Source organism: Helianthus annuus, chromosome 11 (genome assembly GCF_002127325.2).
Source record: "Helianthus annuus cultivar XRQ/B chromosome 11, HanXRQr2.0-SUNRISE, whole genome shotgun sequence".
NCBI lineage: Eukaryota > Viridiplantae > Streptophyta > Magnoliopsida > Asterales > Asteraceae > Helianthus > Helianthus annuus.
Genome location: NC_035443.2, coordinates 6,924,785 through 6,940,008, shown reverse-complemented (window position 1 = coordinate 6,940,008; position 15,224 = coordinate 6,924,785). Strand labels below are relative to the sequence as shown.

General features: G+C 36.4%; 1 long non-coding RNA gene across 5 annotated transcripts; it reads right to left on the bottom strand.

Annotated features, from left to right (window-relative positions):
- Nucleotides 1-1,765: 1,765 nt before the first annotated feature.
- Nucleotides 1,766-6,300, bottom strand: LOC110889437. Of its 5 annotated transcripts, XR_002563597.2 has the most exons (9): nucleotides 5,830-6,300; nucleotides 5,497-5,701; nucleotides 5,080-5,260; nucleotides 4,240-4,498; nucleotides 3,669-3,789; nucleotides 3,121-3,210; nucleotides 2,985-3,039; nucleotides 2,495-2,560; nucleotides 1,766-1,988 (listed from the first exon to the last, which is right to left on the bottom strand). It is a non-coding gene; the product is annotated as an uncharacterized LOC110889437 (long non-coding RNA). The 5 variants fall into 5 exon arrangements; XR_002563599.2 differs by having other exon boundaries at nucleotides 2,935-3,039; nucleotides 5,497-6,298; XR_002563596.2 differs by having other exon boundaries at nucleotides 5,497-6,295.
- Nucleotides 6,301-15,224: the final 8,924 nt, after the last annotated feature.

Genomic DNA, 15,224 nt, shown 5'->3' with positions numbered 1-15,224 from the left:
TGGTATTTTAGTAGTCTTCACTTTGTTATTTGTGACTTTTAGGTGTGTTTTATGATTGAAATTATAGTGTTTTATGACTTTTTACACTTTTTGGGAAATTTGGAATTTGTAGCCGAAACTCACCCAAGGGTGATGTTTGGCTACAAAATCCAAATTTTCAAAAAAATGTAAAAAGTCATAACTTGTTGGTAGTTTCTCAAGCTCGGGTTCGGCTCGTTTATTATCTATTAATTATGAAATTTGGACTTTGTAGCCGAACTTCACTCTTATTTAATATACTAGTAGGGTGCCCGCACGATGCGGCGGGGGTGACACTTTCCATTGCGGTACTCGTTTTTGGTAGTTTTCTTAGGCTGGTGGGTGTGATTTAAAGCCCCTCAGGGTTTTATCACGCCACGTAAGCATCACATAGGCGACACATAAGCAAGGGGTTTTATCGCTGATTTACACGGTGTGGAATAACGCACCCTATAAAGCCCCTTTTAACTATATTAAAAGAAGATAAATAAAAAAATCTGATTGGTTGATGAAGGTGGACCCCATTGTTATCTTCCTCTCACACCTGACATTCCTTTGGCGGAGGCCAAAGATAGCGCCCCCATTGGCGGAGGCGGGGTAGGGGCGCTAAAATTGATGAGGTGGCAGTGGGCGCGAAAACACACCCACCAGCCTTGTTGGTATAGTAGGGTGCTCGCGCGCTGCGACGGGGGGCAACATTTTGCATTGCGGTACTCGTTTCTGGTAGTTTTCTTATTGGTATAGTAGGATACTCACGCGATGCGGCGGCAACAGTCTACAACGCGATACTCGTCTTTTTGTTAGTTTATCAACTCTCTCGTGATATATTGTATAATAACTCTCTTAGTTTTCTTATTTGTAGTTTCAACATGGTCTATTTACGACCCATTTATTTTTCAAGCTCTAATATTTCCAAACTTATACATCAAGCATTAAATAATATACGCAAGCATATGTAAAGATCCTCACCACATCATTATTTTTAAGTATACACCACAAAGCGTATGATGGTAAATCAGGTGGGTTGAGTAGCTGGTTCAAAAGCGGACTGCGACAAACTCAAGCCTTTTTTTGTTTACGAGCTTATTGACACAACTAAGTAAATAACGTAATCCTATGTTAGGGTTGTGTTATATGAACCCACCAACTGTACTCAAGTTGCCACCTCTATTTTCTATTGTAAGCTGGGCCGGACCTAAGTGTCTGTCTGGGTGGGTGGGCACACCCCTTGAAAAAAAAAATTAGTGTATTTTTAAGGAAAAAAACCGGACCGCACCCCTTGAAAACATGCTTGAACTACTCATCCGCATCCACAGCAAATAATTCATGGGTCCGCCACTGAATGTAAGTTGAAACAGGCCGGACCAACTCACAAACACTTCTTTTTGTCTTTATTTTTATTTAACTATACAAATAATTAACGTGTTAATATCATTAAAGAAACACATGATACAACTATAAACTAATTTACTTTTAAAACGTTTATAACAATCTATAAACTATGAACATATTTCAGCTAACACAACACTCAACCCACTGTGAGCATAGGTAGGAATTGCGACGTCTAGTTAACACATAAGAACTTCTATATAGCAGAAGAAACACACTGCAAACGCGATATCCGTTTATGTTTGTTTATCAATCTTCTCACAATATATTGGTGTAATTAACATTTTTTTTAAACTTTACCTAATCTCTATTCATGTACACCTGCAAAAAGGTTCTAGCATGTTTTGGAGCTACAATATTCGGTGATCAACATAGAGAAATCATGACTTTTTGTTCTACAAGAAAAAATAACATGTAAAACAATATAAAAAACTACCATGCAAGTTCAAAACTAGTATCAACCTAAAAAAATCAAGACTTTAAAGCCATAAGCTCGGAGCGTAAATTTGTGAGGACATTTCATCTTTTAAGCTTTTCAAGTGTCTTTTAAGTTATCGTTCATTAGATCTCTGCATAAGTCCCTACAAAAAAAAGAAGTATAAAAATAAGTACCATTAATAAACAGATAAAATGAATTGACGGCTCAAAAGGCGCCCAATGGGTAATTTTAATGCATCAAAACCTAGTCATTCGTTGTTTCAAAATAAAATTGGATTAATGTTTAGATTATATATCTTTTATAATCATATTTGGCACACTAACTACTTATAAGAAATTGCAACAGTTTGAACATAAAGTGTCTCTGCTCAACAAATTTGGACATGGCCAGTACAAAGAATTACATATTACATGTACCTTCTCTTCTGATCCAATGACGTCATAAGCCAATAGTTTGGCAAGTTCATTAATTGCACTACATCCTAATTGGGCATTTTTGTACTCGGTCCTCATGGCCTCAAGTTCCACGTGGTCACATAAATTTTAAGAAATTATTAAAAGAAAATCTAACAAGCATGTGTTAATAGTAAAAAACATTTAGCTTAGAGAGTTAAGTCCACTCAATTGCTACTTTTATAAAAATACTAACCAACAAAGCATTAATTTTGTCCTGCAATATCTCCATATCATCGTTTCATTGGTTGACAACACCTTCCTGCAAATGAAAGTGGAAAAAAATATTACATAGACTTTGAATTACTAACTTTTTTAAATTTGGAATGCTAACAAATTAAAATTCTTGAAAAGTAATTCCTACATGTTGATTACAACTATCGGTTAATGCTTAGTTCTTAGTGGCTAAAGACTGCGAGAACTCGAAGCCTCAAGAGCTCGTTACAAACATAACTTTTTTTTGTGACAAATCCCTACCCATATATATAACAGTACCAACAAAAATTCCTCAAGTTGTAATCAGATGCGTCTAGAAAATGTTCAAAATCGTATCAATTTTGCAACTAAAAATAGATAAATACTCAACGATGAAAAACCGTGGGAACTAATAATCGATAGAAAAGAGAAGTACTCAACGATGAAGAAGTCTAGCAGCAGAATTAATAAACGATAGAAAAGAGAAATACTCATGTTTGAAGAATTCATTAGAAGCAGCACTCACGAAATAAACTCGTCAATTGCCTGCAAGATGATATATATTTGAGAAGAGTTTTTGAATGAAATCATTCCATGGTTCATAATTATAAAGATCTGAAATAGCACCTGTATCACTGAACTACCATAAAAAAATTGCAGACAACAATCTTTGTCAAGGTTCCATTTGCTTCTGAAGTTCAAACGTTGTCCCCTGCGCTACATCAAAATAGCTCATGGTCCTTAGTTTCAAAGAAAGAAAAAGGGAACATGATATAAGTAGATTTGCCAAATGGGTCGAGTAATAACAATTTCGTGTCAAATTGATTCTTTTTGTGGTGCGGTTCATACTGGGCCACCCCAGGTCAGCCCAAAACATGTCTTGTCCAAAAAGTTCGTATTTTTAAACAAAGCAACAAATGCCTGTAATTAAATTATAAAACTGGTTTATGCATTACTCTTTGGCCAATGTTCAGCCCTTTTGACCCACTTCCTTTTAAAATTAGTGTCAAAATGAGTAATTTTTGTAGAGCCAGACGAATTTGATTAAAGAGACCAACTACCTCCTTCTTTTGCTTTATCAGTTCTACAAGCATAGCCTAGTGCCCACCGGTGGAAACAAAAATACTCTTATCACTATTTAAACTTCTAAAGCAAGATGAGCGGGAACAACTTACACAAATGGGAAAATGTGCCATTTTTGGTAGTTTTCTAAAGCAAGACACTTCAAACCGATCGCCCCATACAAACAGATAGTGGAATAATGATGCCCAAAACTACAAAAATAACCGTCCAATTCTGCAAAAAGAATAGAAGTGTAAAGGCGGTGTCCCGTTTTACTTGATATTATAATTTAGTACCGGAAATTCAAAACAAGAGATAACAATGACTTAAGACCATGGGGTATGGGGCGGGGGTTTGGGCGTGGGTTGGCTGAAAAAGCCCAAGCCACCACCCCGGGGGCTTGGGTTTGGGCGTGGCCCCATTGGCGTGGGTTTGAAGCCGGGCGTGGGGCGGGCTAGTAAGTGACATGGCAGGCTCTCAATGGCCAAGCCAAACTCATGCCCCCAACCCAAGCCCCACCATACCCCATGGGCGTGGGTTTGAGTAGTGGGGGAGCTCCCATTCTACGTGTCAACAAATGCCCCAACCCAAGCCCCACCATACCCCACGGTCTAAACGATTAACCAGTATACAACAAATTTCATTTTTGTAAAATATATAATGTCATTAGAGGCCTATCTTTACCTTAACAAGAGCAATATTAACAGGAATAACTGAGACCACCCCACTCGTGAACCCGATAACCAAAATCTGTGCTCCCCAACTCAACACCTTTAAGCTTTCTTTTGCAAGCTTGCCTCCAACTGGATCATATAAAACATCAACCCCTTAGAGCTTTCTTGTTTTCAAAAACGCCTTCACACTTTCAATAACACCTTCTTTGCTGATATCAACAATATGATCCACACCCTCTGACTTTAGAAACTCCACTTTCTCAGCTCCTCTACCATTACAAACACAGAGTCAATGCACAATGATAGAATTGGCAAAGGGTCCAGTATTAGGTCCGTTGATTTTACCCGTACCCGATTAACCCAACCTGGAAAACCCGTTACCCAAATACCTGAAAACTGAATGTTATTAGGGTCTGCTATCAGTGAGACCTTTAAACATCAAAAAACCATATAACCCACACTGATTAACCCGAACTCATCGCTTCAACTTTTTGCTTGTTATCAAGAATTCGTGAATACACATTAACTTTTCAAATAGTACAAGTCTTGTAGAAGTTCTCCCCAAATTAAACCCCATGAAAAAAGTATCAAATACATTTCAAATACCGAGTAAATGCTATACAAATCTCAATTTTAATCGCAAACCGAACAAATTTAGACTTAAATTAAACCAAGAACCTACACATACAAATATACAATCTAACAACGTCAAGAACAAACTGATTTATTCAAAAAATAACAAAGCTATCTTAAACTTCCTTAACAAAATATAACCAAATAATTATAAAATCAACTGAACAGAACCAAATAATTATCTAATCGACAAGAACAAAAACTAACTATGCTGAACCTGAGTTAGCTCACTGTGTGACGAATGGATTGATACTGAATCGACGAAGAAGATGAATCGTAGACTTTTTAGTCAAGGGTATCAGACTTGCAAAGAACAACGCAGGATGCTACCACCTCCGCAACTTCAACGCAGAACACTCATACAACATAACTTCATGGCCGTCACAGCAAGGGTCAAACTAAAAGAGTGCACGTAAAATCGGTTATCAAACTAAAAGAGTGCACGTAAAATCTCAAATTGAATTTCACTTTTCGAGCAAGAATTATCTTATTATAGAGATCTTATTTATCAAACTAAAAGAGTGCACGTAAAATCGGTTACCAGATCTCCTTGATTTGTATATAGAGAACTTTTTTACCCTAAGTTGTTACTTTTTTAATGTTAAGATTTGGTGTTATTAAAATAGACGCTTACAGTGATATGAGGACAATTGTTGAGAACCCATTGATTATCCACAAGGCGTTCTAACCTTATTCTCCACCAACTTTTGCGCCACTTCCAGAACCAGCTTAATCGAAATATCCACCAACTGTAGCAGACCCCGGCAACAAATTAGGGCTTCAATTGATGGCATTACGACATAAGTAAAAACAAATGCGTAACCCACATCCAATATTTGCTGCAAGTGAAATATATTCTTCAAAGAATAATCGATAAACCATTAACTATAAAAAGCCCTAATCTATTTCAGAAATCATATGAGAATTAACACTAATTTCTTCGTATCAGAGTTTATATGTAAAGGACCAGTTTCTTCAGCAGCTCTATAGAAGAGGATGAGTGACCCTATCGAATTGCCAGAAACAACCGCAACAACAGCCGTCACGACGCTCTACAACGTTTCACGAAGAAACCCTAACCGGCGGCACCCTCCTTATTATCGGATCTGAATCTTTACGCCGAATGCCGAAATATGAGGGCTTTGTAGATGGAATTTGTGTGTGTGTGTGTGAGATGGAAAACGAAGGAGAAATCATTTGAATTTTAAAATAAGATCAAGGTTTTCAACCATGTTTGTACATCCTTGCGGTGCTGCTCATATTTGATTTTCCATTTCTCCATTCAATGGATAGTAAAGTAATCATTTTTGAAGGTTTGGTGCTTCTTGTAGCTTTGATGGAAAACGAAATATGGCGTTTTGGAGTTGGTAGAAGATGAAAAAGGAAAGATGCTGAGATTTAATTTAAACTTGATGGAGCCAAATTTGATGCGTATAATTCGAAAACCCTATTTCAAAATTCAAATTTAAACTTGATGGAGCCAATTTTGATGCGTATGAATAGATAAAGAGGGTAGGTTATGTTGACCTGGTATCTCATATGTAGCTTTGAATGTGGAAAAGTGGTTTATCACTTTCTTTCTCTATCAATTTCATTTATGTATCTCACTAATGTTTACACTTTAAAATTAAATAAATAAATTTATCATAGGTGTTTGTTATATAATTAGCCTGCAGGCCTAAAACGTACATATCTGATCTAAACCAACAACTTAGTTTTTGGATGGCACTAATCACTTGTACACTAAGGGGATACGGAGTGGCTTTCGGTAAAGCCATTTTACCGATCGGTAAACTTTGGCAAACCATTGCCAACCTTTTGCCACATGAAGTGTTTGACGAAATGGGTATAAAATCGGTGAAGCTTTACCGATGCGGGAAAGGAGAAAGGAAAGAGAGAGGGGGGTATAGGGTGGGGTCCATTCCAATCTCAACCAATCACATTTTTTTTCCTTTTTTTTATTTAAAAAGTTTACCAATTCACCAAATGTTTAAACCATTGCCAACACTTTTCAGCAAAGTTTAAACATTTTTTACTGATTGACATGGCGCGCTCTAATTGGTCGGTTTTTTGGTTTACCACTCCAAAGTGTTTAACCACTCCTTACACCCTAAGCAATCATCTACTTGTACATTTTAATTCACACGTCAATACCGAATAAAACAACTATCGAAACGTCAACAAAAATGAGTAGGTTATCACGGTACTTTTGGATTTTTTTTAAAAAGATTATAGTTTATAAGATATGGTAAGAATACGTAAAATAATTATAAGTTTGTTGTGGAGGGGTGAATTGTAACTAACTATCTATAATTTTGTTAAAACCTTTGGGATTTAAGTGTAATAAGTTTAGGGGCTAAAAAATAAATAGCGTTTAAAAGACCAAACTACCCTCATTTTAGGGGTCTTTCTATAAATAAAGGGGGGAAAAGTTCTTATTTTTTTGGTATCTTAAAATGCCCTTGCCTCATGCATTATAATATAGTATAGATATCAGGTTGCAATCATGACCCTTGCTGTGACGGCCATGAAGTTATGTTGTATGAGTGTTCTGCGTTGAAGTTGCGGAGGTGGTAGCATCCTGCGTTGTTCTTTGCAAGTCTGATACCCTTGACTAAAAAGTCTACGATTCATCTTCTTCGTCGATTCAGTATCAATCCATTCGTCACACAGTGAGCTAACTCAGGTTCAGCATAGTTAGTTTTTGTTCTTGTCGATTAGATAATTATTTGGTTCTGTTCAGTTGATTTTATAATTATTTGGTTATATTTTGTTAAGGAAGTTTAAGATAGCTTTGTTATTTTTTGAATAAATCAGTTTGTTCTTGACGTTGTTAGATTGTATATTTGTATGTGTAGGTTCTTGGTTTAATTTAAGTCTAAATTTGTTCGGTTTGCGATTAAAATTGAGATTTGTATAGCATTTACTCGGTATTTGAAATGTATTTGATACTTTTTTCATGGGGTTTTATTTGAAAGGAAAAAAAATGTGATTGGTTGAGATTGGAATGGACCCCACCCCATACCCCCCTCTCTCTTTCCTTTCTCCTTTCCCGCATCGGTAAAGCTTCACCGATTTTATACCCATTTCGTCAAACACTTCATGTGGCAAAAGGTTGGCAATGGTTTGCCAAAGTTTACCGATCGGTAAAATGGCTTTACCGAAAGCCACTCCGTATCCCCTTAGTGTACAAGTGATTAGTGCCATCCAAAAACTAAGTTGTTGGTTTAGATCAGATATGTACGTTTTAGGCCTGCAGGCTAATTATATAACAAACACCTATGATAAATTTATTTATTTAATTTTAAAGTGTAAACATTAGTGAGATACATAAATGAAATTGATAGAGAAAGAAAGTGATAAACCACTTTTCCACATTCAAAGCTACATATGAGATACCAGGTCAACATAACCTACCCTCTTTATCTATTCATACGCATCAAAATTGGCTCCATCAAGTTTAAATTTGAATTTTGAAATAGGGTTTTCGAATTATACGCATCAAATTTGGCTCCATCAAGTTTAAATTAAATCTCAGCATCTTTCCTTTTTCATCTTCTACCAACTCCAAAACGCCATATTTCGTTTTCCATCAAAGCTACAAGAAGCACCAAACCTTCAAAAATGATTACTTTACTATCCATTGAATGGAGAAATGGAAAATCAAATATGAGCAGCACCGCAAGGATGTACAAACATGGTTGAAAACCTTGATCTTATTTTAAAATTCAAATGATTTCTCCTTCGTTTTCCATCTCACACACACACACACAAATTCCATCTACAAAGCCCTCATATTTCGGCATTCGGCGTAAAGATTCAGATCCGATAATAAGGAGGGTGCCGCCGGTTAGGGTTTCTTCGTGAAACGTTGTAGAGCGTCGTGACGGCTGTTGTTGCGGTTGTTTCTGGCAATTCGATAGGGTCACTCATCCTCTTCTATAGAGCTGCTGAAGAAACTGGTCCTTTACATATAAACTCTGATACGAAGAAATTAGTGTTAATTCTCATATGATTTCTGAAATAGATTAGGGCTTTTTATAGTTAATGGTTTATCGATTATTCTTTGAAGAATATATTTCACTTGCAGCAAATATTGGATGTGGGTTACGCATTTGTTTTTACTTATGTCGTAATGCCATCAATTGAAGCCCTAATTTGTTGCCGGGGTCTGCTACAGTTGGTGGATATTTCGATTAAGCTGGTTCTGGAAGTGGCGCAAAAGTTGGTGGAGAATAAGGTTAGAACGCCTTGTGGATAATCAATGGGTTCTCAACAATTGTCCTCATATCACTGTAAGCGTCTATTTTAATAACACCAAATCTTAACATTAAAAAAGTAACAACTTAGGGTAAAAAAGTTCTCTATATACAAATCAAGGAGATCTGGTAACCGATTTTACGTGCACTCTTTTAGTTTGATAAATAAGATCTCTATAATAAGATAATTCTTGCTCGAAAAGTGAAATTCAATTTGAGATTTTACGTGCACTCTTTTAGTTTGATAACCGATTTTACGTGCACTCTTTTAGTTTGACCCTTGCTGTGACGGCCATGAAGTTATGTTGTATGAGTGTTCTGCGTTGAAGTTGCGGAGGTGGTAGCATCCTGCGTTGTTCTTTGCAAGTCTGATACCCTTGACTAAAAAGTCTACGATTCATCTTCTTCGTCGATTCAGTATCAATCCATTCGTCACACAGTGAGCTAACTCAGGTTCAGCATAGTTAGTTTTTGTTCTTGTCGATTAGATAATTATTTGGTTCTGTTCAGTTGATTTTATAATTATTTGGTTATATTTTGTTAAGGAAGTTTAAGATAGCTTTGTTATTTTTTGAATAAATCAGTTTGTTCTTGACGTTGTTAGATTGTATATTTGTATGTGTAGGTTCTTGGTTTAATTTAAGTCTAAATTTGTTCGGTTTGCGATTAAAATTGAGATTTGTATAGCATTTACTCGGTATTTGAAATGTATTTGATACTTTTTTCATGGGGTTTAATTTGGGGAGAACTTCTACAAGACTTGTACTATTTGAAAAGTTAATGTGTATTCACGAATTCTTGATAACAAGCAAAAAGTTGAAGCGATGAGTTCGGGTTAATCAGTGTGGGTTATATGGTTTTTTGATGTTTAAAGGTCTCACTGATAGCAGACCCTAATAACATTCAGTTTTCAGGTATTTGGGTAACGGGTTTTCCAGGTTGGGTTAATCGGGTACGGGTAAAATCAACGGACCTAATACTGGACCCTTTGCCAATTCTATCATTGTGCATTGACTCTGTGTTTGTAATGGTAGAGGAGCTGAGAAAGTGGAGTTTCTAAAGTCAGAGGGTGTGGATCATATTGTTGATATCAGCAAAGAAGGTGTTATTGAAAGTGTGAAGGCGTTTTTGAAAACAAGAAAGCTCTAAGGGGTTGATGTTTTATATGATCCAGTTGGAGGCAAGCTTGCAAAAGAAAGCTTAAAGGTGTTGAGTTGGGGAGCACAGATTTTGGTTATCGGGTTCACGAGTGGGGTGGTCTCAGTTATTCCTGTTAATATTGCTCTTGTTAAGGTAAAGATAGGCCTCTAATGACATTATATATTTTACAAAAATGAAATTTGTTGTATACTGGTTAATCGTTTAGACCGTGGGGTATGGTGGGGCTTGGGTTGGGGCATTTGTTGACACGTAGAATGGGAGCTCCCCCACTACTCAAACCCACGCCCATGGGGTATGGTGGGGCTTGGGTTGGGGGCATGAGTTTGGCTTGGCCATTGAGAGCCTGCCATGTCACTTACTAGCCCGCCCCACGCCCGGCTTCAAACCCACGCCAATGGGGCCACGCCCAAACCCAAGCCCCCGGGGTGGTGGCTTGGGCTTTTTCAGCCAACCCACGCCCAAACCCCCGCCCCATACCCCATGGTCTTAAGTCATTGTTATCTCTTGTTTTGAATTTCCGGTACTAAATTATAATATCAAGTAAAACGGGACACCGCCTTTACACTTCTATTCTTTTTGCAGAATTGGACGGTTATTTTTGTAGTTTTGGGCATCATTATTCCACTATCTGTTTGTATGGGGCGATCGGTTTGAAGTGTCTTGCTTTAGAAAACTACCAAAAATGGCACATTTTCCCATTTGTGTAAGTTGTTCCCGCTCATCTTGCTTTAGAAGTTTAAATAGTGATAAGAGTATTTTTGTTTCCACCGGTGGGCACTAGGCTATGCTTGTAGAACTGATAAAGCAAAAGAAGGAGGTAGTTGGTCTCTTTAATCAAATTCGTCTGGCTCTACAAAAATTACTCATTTTGACACTAATTTTAAAAGGAAGTGGGTCAAAAGGGCTGAACATTGGCCAAAGAGTAATGCATAAACCAGTTTTATAATTTAATTACAGGCATTTGTTGCTTTGTTTAAAAATACGAACTTTTTGGACAAGACATGTTTTGGGCTGACCTGGGGTGGCCCAGTATGAACCGCACCACAAAAAGAATCAATTTGACACGAAATTGTTATTACTCGACCCATTTGGCAAATCTACTTATATCATGTTCCCTTTTTCTTTCTTTGAAACTAAGGACCATGAGCTATTTTGATGTAGCGCAGGGGACAACGTTTGAACTTCAGAAGCAAATGGAACCTTGACAAAGATTGTTGTCTGCAATTTTTTTATGGTAGTTCAGTGATACAGGTGCTATTTCAGATCTTTATAATTATGAACCATGGAATGATTTCATTCAAAAACTCTTCTCAAATATATATCATCTTGCAGGCAATTGACGAGTTTATTTCGTGAGTGCTGCTTCTAATGAATTCTTCAAACATGAGTATTTCTCTTTTCTATCGTTTATTAATTCTGCTGCTAGACTTCTTCATCGTTGAGTACTTCTCTTTTCTATCGATTATTAGTTCCCACGGTTTTTCATCGTTGAGTATTTATCTATTTTTAGTTGCAAAATTGATACGATTTTGAACATTTTCTAGACGCATCTGATTACAACTTGAGGAATTTTTGTTGGTACTGTTATATATATGGGTAGGGATTTGTCACAAAAAAAAGTTATGTTTGTAACGAGCTCTTGAGGCTTCGAGTTCTCGCAGTCTTTAGCCACTAAGAACTAAGCATTAACCGATAGTTGTAATCAACATGTAGGAATTACTTTTCAAGAATTTTAATTTGTTAGCATTCCAAATTTAAAAAAGTTAGTAATTCAAAGTCTATGTAATATTTTTTTCCACTTTCATTTGCAGGAAGGTGTTGTCAACCAATGAAACGATGATATGGAGATATTGCAGGACAAAATTAATGCTTTGTTGGTTAGTATTTTTATAAAAGTAGCAATTGAGTGGACTTAACTCTCTAAGCTAAATGTTTTTTACTATTAACACATGCTTGTTAGATTTTCTTTTAATAATTTCTTAAAATTTATGTGACCACGTGGAACTTGAGGCCATGAGGACCGAGTACAAAAATGCCCAATTAGGATGTAGTGCAATTAATGAACTTGCCAAACTATTGGCTTATGACGTCATTGGATCAGAAGAGAAGGTACATGTAATATGTAATTCTTTGTACTGGCCATGTCCAAATTTGTTGAGCAGAGACACTTTATGTTCAAACTGTTGCAATTTCTTATAAGTAGTTAGTGTGCCAAATATGATTATAAAAGATATATAATCTAAACATTAATCCAATTTTATTTTGAAACAACGAATGACTAGGTTTTGATGCATTAAAATTACCCATTGGGCGCCTTTTGAGCCGTCAATTCATTTTATCTGTTTATTAATGGTACTTATTTTTATACTTCTTTTTTTTGTAGGGACTTATGCAGAGATCTAATGAACGATAACTTAAAAGACACTTGAAAAGCTTAAAAGATGAAATGTCCTCACAAATTTACGCTCCGAGCTTATGGCTTTAAAGTCTTGATTTTTTTAGGTTGATACTAGTTTTGAACTTGCATGGTAGTTTTTTATATTGTTTTACATGTTATTTTTTCTTGTAGAACAAAAAGTCATGATTTCTCTATGTTGATCACCGAATATTGTAGCTCCAAAACATGCTAGAACCTTTTTGCAGGTGTACATGAATAGAGATTAGGTAAAGTTTAAAAAAAATGTTAATTACACCAATATATTGTGAGAAGATTGATAAACAAACATAAACGGATATCGCGTTTGCAGTGTGTTTCTTCTGCTATATAGAAGTTCTTATGTGTTAACTAGACGTCGCAATTCCTACCTATGCTCACAGTGGGTTGAGTGTTGTGTTAGCTGAAATATGTTCATAGTTTATAGATTGTTATAAACGTTTTAAAAGTAAATTAGTTTATAGTTGTATCATGTGTTTCTTTAATGATATTAACACGTTAATTATTTGTATAGTTAAATAAAAATAAAGACAAAAAGAAGTGTTTGTGAGTTGGTCCGGCCTGTTTCAACTTACATTCAGTGGCGGACCCATGAATTATTTGCTGTGGATGCGGATGAGTAGTTCAAGCATGTTTTCAAGGGGTGCGGTCCGGTTTTTTTCCTTAAAAATACACTAATTTTTTTTTCAAGGGGTGTGCCCACCCACCCAGACAGACACTTAGGTCCGGCCCAGCTTACAATAGAAAATAGAGGTGGCAACTTGAGTACAGTTGGTGGGTTCATATAGCACAACCCTAACATAGGATTACGTTATTTACTTAGTTGCTTTATAGGGTGCGTTATTCCACACCGTGTAAATCAGCGATAAAACCCCTTGCTTATGTGTCGCCTATGTGATGCTTACGTGGCGTGATAAAACCCTGAGGGGCTTTAAATCACACCCACCAGCCTAAGAAAACTACCAAAAACGAGTACCGCAATGCAAAGTGTCACCCCCGCCGCATCGCGCGGACACCCTACTAGTACAATCCAATGTATCAATATCATTAACATCAAGATAAAAATCTGCCTATCTCCATCTCTCACTGTTCAAAAAAAAGAATAATCACAAATTGAATTTCACTTTTCGAGCAAGAATTATCTTATTATAGAGATCTTATTTATCAAACTAAAAGAGTGCACGTAAAATCGGTTACCAGATCTCCCTGATGTGTATATAGAGAACTTTTTTACCCTAAGTTGTTACTTTTTTAATGTTAAGATTTGGTGTTATTAAAATAGACGCTTACAGTGATATGAGGACAATTGTTGAGAACCCATTGATTATCCACAAGGCGTTCTAACCTTATTCTCCACCAACTTTTGCGCCACTTCCAGAACCAGCTTAATCGAAATATCCACCAACTGTAGCAGACCCCGGCAACAAATTAGGGCTTCAATTGATGGCATTACGACATAAGTAAAAACAAATGCGTAACCCACATCCAATATTTGCTGCAAGTGAAATATATTCTTCAAAGAATAATCGATAAACCATTAACTATAAAAAGCCCTAATCTATTTCAGAAATCATATGAGAATTAACACTAATTTCTTCGTATCAGAGTTTATATGTAAAGGACCAGTTTCTTCAGCAGCTCTATAGAAGAGGATGAGTGACCCTATCGAATTGCCAGAAACAACCGCAACAACAGCCGTCACGACGCTCTACAACGTTTCACGAAGAAACCCTAACCGGCGGCACCCTCCTTATTATCGGATCTGAATCTTTACGCCGAATGCCGAAATATGAGGGCTTTGTAGATGGAATTTGTGTGTGTGTGTGTGAGATGGAAAACGAAGGAGAAATCATTTGAATTTTAAAATAAGATCAAGGTTTTCAACCATGTTTGTACATCCTTGCGGTGCTGCTCATATTTGATTTTCCATTTCTCCATTCAATGGATAGTAAAGTAATCATTTTTGAAGGTTTGGTGCTTCTTGTAGCTTTGATGGAAAACGAAATATGGCGTTTTGGAGTTGGTAGAAGATGAAAAAGGAAAGATGCTGAGATTTAATTTAAACTTGATGGAGCCAAATTTGATGCGTATAATTCGAAAACCCTATTTCAAAATTCAAATTTAAACTTGATGGAGCCAATTTTGATGCGTATGAATAGATAAAGAGGGTAGGTTATGTTGACCTGGTATCTCATATGTAGCTTTGAATGTGGAAAAGTGGTTTATCACTTTCTTTCTCTATCAATTTCATTTATGTATCTCACTAATGTTTACACTTTAAAATTAAATAAATAAATTTATCATAGGTGTTTGTTATATAATTAGCCTGCAGGCCTAAAACGTACATATCTGATCTAAACCAACAACTTAGTTTTTGGATGGCACTAATCACTTGTACACTAAGGGGATACGGAGTGGCTTTCGGTAAAGCCATTTTACCGATCGGTAAACTTTGGCAAACCATTGCCAACCTTTTGCCACATGAAGTGTTTGACGAAATGGGTATAA